Below are 4,994 nucleotides of genomic sequence, written 5' to 3'. Positions count from 1 at the left end.
TAGAAAACACTAGACAAGAACAAGAAATAAACAAGATCCACAAGTGGTATGGAAGACAAGGGAGTTGACACAAACCTTGGCAAGAGAAAAGGCAAGTAAAACAAAAGCCAATGTAAAGATGATCAACAAATTATACCACACATAAGACTACCAATTGTCAAAGACAAGAAGTATTTGGAAATAATTCCCGGTGGTAGATAACAAGGATATCCCACTACAAGAAATATGTCAACTTGTGACCACCACTATTGGTCACTGAAAGGTCATGGTTTTTCATTTGCGACCTTTTTGTGACCAAAAACAGAAGGTCAAAAGCTGGCAGTCGTAAACTAACTATAGCGACCTTCTCTGTGAGAAGGTCGTAGACGTTTACGACCAAAACAGAAGGTCGTTGAACCCATGACCTTTTGTTTTGGTCACTGGCTATCTGCCTAGGCCACGTCAGATCCGACGTGGCAATCTAACGTGGCAAAATTACGACCAATTCAAAAGGTCAAAAATTAGAATCGGCCCGGTCCAATTGGGTGTTTATATGGGCCGAGCCCATTAATTCAACCAATTTAGTGTATTTTTTCTGTCAATTTTTGTTAGCTCATGGGCCAAGCCCAACATTGCAGACTTTTTATATTCACAATTCGGCCTTTTTATATTCTAGGTCATGGCCTTTTAATATTCAATTTCTTATTATTTTCGCCCTTCTCTATCGTGTTTTTTCCATTAAATAAACAGCTCCAGTCCAACTTTGTTTGGGCCATGCCCGATTCAGGCCAGTACTATTTTCTATCATATATTCAACCTATATCAAGTAGCATGTACACAATTTCAATATCATCATGTCATTTAAAGCACCATTTACACAAGGAATACAACATTTAATTACACAGGAATACATCATCTACACAATTTGCCTTAACTTACTACATCACATTTTTCAACTCGTATTAGCACATCTGGTACTGTCCTACAAGAACATAACATTGTTCAACTCGTACAAGTAGTACAAACTTCATTGTTCCCTCTAATGTGCTCCAGATGCGACAACTTGCCTTCCTACAAGAACATAACATTACATGAATTGATCAATCAAGGAGGAAAGGGAAAAAATAGGCTCAAAGCATCACGCACACAAATAATAACATAATACATTAATGTATAATGTAATAAAAAAATATGTATAATCAGGGCAATTTCTAGCCAACATGCGTACATGAATCAGAGTAGAACTAGCAACAAGTATAATTAGCGGCAAACAACAAGTATTAGTCAAAGCAGTACCAAGTAACTGGCAGCAAGCTCTCAAACAGGCAATGCTAATGTTTTGGCACAATTGCTAGAAGTACATGTTATTTTGGCAAAGTGAGTAAGAGCTATGATATTTTCCTACATGTACTTTCTAATTTTCTTAGTCATATAGTGATCTGCTCATTTCAATTCTATCTACTCACCCCATTCACATGCAACATAAGAAGCTGGTGTATAATGCCATCTTAACCACATTCGCAGCAACGGAAGCAACATAAACTGGTGTAGAGAAAGAGGCGCAAGCTCCACCCTTGCATCCGGTGGCACCTGCAGGGAGGGAGAGAGACTAAGAAGCAAGCAAATAAAAAACTGAAGTTCAGGGCAACCAAGCAAGCAAATAAAACAGCTAATAAAAAAGCAAATTAGTTGCCATCTCACAACAAAGGTGGATAAATCAGTTGTCATATCGTAGCAAAAGGTGGATATATCAGTTGCCATCTCACAGCAAAAGGCAAATTAGCTATGCAGGGGACAAAACAGAAAACGTATTTTAAGAACACAATACAATGGCTCAATGCCTGAAGCTTTTTCGCTTATGATAGGAGATTTTACCAAAAAGAATACAAGGTGCCTCTGAACAGGAGCAGAGCAGGTCTAGAGCACTTATGTCAATGCCTCCCATACAATTCATTTAACTCATAGGTTTACATTAATTGAAATAATCTGGGACAGTTCAACAAACAAAAATGTGAAGCAAATAGCATTTTTCAGTTCAGCAACATGTTGTACATACAGTATGAGCAGCACAGGACAGTAAAAACAGTGAGCAAAAGCCAAATGAGTTGCTTTAACTCTAACTAGTTGGTAACAAATTGACATAATCTGGGACTGTTCAACAAATCAAAATGTGAAGCTAACATATGAAGCCGGCAACAGATCAAAATACAGTAGTTGCAGCTACAGCTAAACTATAGCAGTTACGGAATCATCACATATGTAGTTGACAGGAGGAAGAAGCGACAGATCAAGGAAATTGTCTCACCAGGAGCAACAGCGAGCAAAGGGCGAAGTTGAGGAGGGTCAGCGGCAGGAGCAGCTCACATAAGTGGTCGGGGAAGACAGCCGGTAGCAGGTCCGTCACATCATGTGAATCCATCCATTGGCAGAAATCATAATTAAATCATCATCATTGACATGGCAGAATGGGCGTGCAAAGAAATTATTTACAGGATATACAAAGCAACTACATGTTGATATGATTGGTTTGTATGCACGGTGTATTTGTAATACTTAGTGCGAGTGCTGCTAGTCAATAAAGATGGGATTCAAAGGAAAAAAATAATCAATCAGCAGTCACCATACGTATGTGCATAATAATTGTACATATATAATCTGAGTTGATTTCTTTCTTAAAAAATATATTATCAACATGGCTAGAGACTATATAGATGGTCTACTCTGGTATGTAGGTACATGTGCATCCATCTTTTGCATGCCGGCAATTGGACTGAGAAAGCTAGACACAAAAATACTAGCAAGTATATATACTGAGAAAGCTAAACACAAACATAACCGCCTAGCTTTGGTAAGGTACATGGCTTTGTTTCACTCACTGCAGGAAAGTGGGCTGCTCTTGCAAAATTGTGAGGCAGCAAACAGCTGCAGAAGTGGCATGAGACGCTAACTCGACGGCAATGCAACAGTGATGAGATAAGCAACAGCCAGTTCATACAGTGGTATGGCACAGATCGCATCAAGCAGCACGGCGAGAGGGGGGGCAGGGGAAGTACCGGCGGCCCGAGGCGGGCGGGGGCAGAGCTCGAGGTCGAGGAGCGTGGGCGAACGGGGGCGGAGCTCGAGGTCGAGGAGCACAGCCGCCATCATCTGCGCCAGCTCGCCCCTGCGCCAGCTCGAGGTCGAGGTCGAGGAGCGCGAAGTGCTTCAGGAAGAGTGCCTCCACCTAGTCCGACAGCTGAAGAACCTGCTCAAAATTCCATGGCATATACACACATCAATTCATTCTGTTTGTGTGTCTTGTAGGTCTGAAACTCTTGAAAGAATTTGTAAGATGACAATACCTTGTCCGACGTGCTCAACGACGACCTCTTCACCTTCTGCGAGAAAAGGTCTGTTGCTCGCTGCTGCTCCAACACCTGAGAGAGCATTTACGTGTCAGTTGCGAACAGCAAATTACACATTTGATGGGGCAATCTAAGCATAAGAATAAAGGAGAAACCAAATATGCACATGGGTAAAACGGATCAGAACTTACATCATCCAACAACAAACTATAGCGGTAACAACCAGAGTCAAATGGAATCTGCATAACAATAGGCGAAGAACATTAGTTAACAGGTTATACAAAAATTAATGGATGCATATAAATGAGTGCAAAAGTAGACGCATCCGAGAATGTGACAGAGTCCAAGGTTCTGCAGGCACACATAAATTCGTCTTTGCTGAATAATGAACGTAGCTAAAACACAAGGACTAGTAGCTAAAACACATTCAGCACACACTAGTGACAAATCCGGAAATAGGTATTACAAGGCACTGGTCTAATACACTCTAATGAATAAAATGAGTACTACTAAACAAGCACAAGTCTGAAACCGAACACCAAGGAAATCACACACATACACTAGTAGAATAGTAATTAACAGATGACAGGTATCAACGGAACATATAGCAGGTTGCAAGTACTCTTATCAAATCTGAATATTACAAAGTTTTACACAATGAATCAAGGTTCAGCTCACAGACCACCAATGTAACACTACAAATACAAGTCTGAAAATTGAACAAATCACTATATTATACAGTACTGACTCCTGTGAATTAAAGAGAGAGAAAGAGCTAGAAACTGCAGCAGCGAGTTGGGGTTCAGCAGCAGGTTCAGAGAAGGTTGAGAGAGAGAGCAGCAGCAGCGGAGGTAAGGAAGAGAAGCAGTAGCAGGGGGTTCAGAGAAGGTTTCAGCAGAGGCGCAGCATGCAGTTGAGAGATGGAGAAGGAGCAGCAGCCTTGAGAGAGCAGCAGGGGGCACAGTAGAAGAAGAGCTTCAGGTTAGGAGCAGCAGCGGATCGAGGTTCAATTGCAGACGAGCAGCGGCGGCTTCAACTCAAAGAGAGGGAAGCAGCAGCGTTTGTTGTAGGAGAAGGAAAGCAGCAGCAGTTTGGGGGACGAGGACAGGTGGAGGAGCAGCAAAGAGAAGAAGAAGTTGGGGAAGCAGCAGGGAGAGGCGCGCCGGCTGGAGGGAGAGGTCGCGCGAGGTGATGGTGGAGGCGCGGTGGTGATGCGGTGGCGAGGTGATCCAGACACTCTCTCTAGACTCTACCAAGCCCCCAACCGGACATCACGCGACGCTCTACAGAACACCGCCGCCGGAATCGGATTGTCGGCGCGAGGCGAGCGAGCGACCTACCAGGAAGCCGCGGAAGGTGGTCTGGATGCGGATGGCCGCCCACTCCTGCCTGATGACGCGGAAGTCCTTGGGCGGCGCGCGCACCACGGCCGCGATGACGGAGCTGAGCGCGTTGGCGGCGGCGGAGGACGTCTCGGAGATCTCCGAGGCGGCCGCCGACGCGGCGGCCTCTGCCCGCCCGACGAGCTCCAACACCGGGGAGAAGCAGCCCCCTCCCTGCAGCAGCTGCTGGCCGCTCTCCGCCAGCGTGTAGCATGCTGCTCCTGGATTGCGCCCCTCCCAATCGACCTCGAGGTCGGAGAGAGACGGATCTCACAGCTCTGGATCTGCA

The 4,994-nt window shown here is 44.5% G+C and overlaps 1 long non-coding RNA gene across 1 annotated transcript; it reads right to left on the bottom strand.

The window, feature by feature from the left end:
* Positions 1 to 813: 813 nt before the first annotated feature.
* Positions 814 to 4,988, bottom strand: LOC123138461 (uncharacterized). The gene is made up of 6 exons (XR_006469164.1): positions 4,664 to 4,988; positions 3,515 to 3,562; positions 3,321 to 3,395; positions 2,285 to 3,223; positions 1,446 to 1,569; positions 814 to 1,050 (listed from the first exon to the last, which is right to left on the bottom strand). It is a non-coding gene; the product is annotated as an uncharacterized lncRNA (long non-coding RNA).
* Positions 4,989 to 4,994: the final 6 nt, after the last annotated feature.

Source organism: Triticum aestivum, chromosome 6B (assembly GCF_018294505.1).
Source record: "Triticum aestivum cultivar Chinese Spring chromosome 6B, IWGSC CS RefSeq v2.1, whole genome shotgun sequence".
Taxonomy (NCBI): Eukaryota; Viridiplantae; Streptophyta; class Magnoliopsida; order Poales; family Poaceae; genus Triticum; species Triticum aestivum.
The sequence above is the reverse complement of the archived record's forward strand: the minus strand, read 5'-3'. Positions and strand labels throughout refer to the sequence as shown.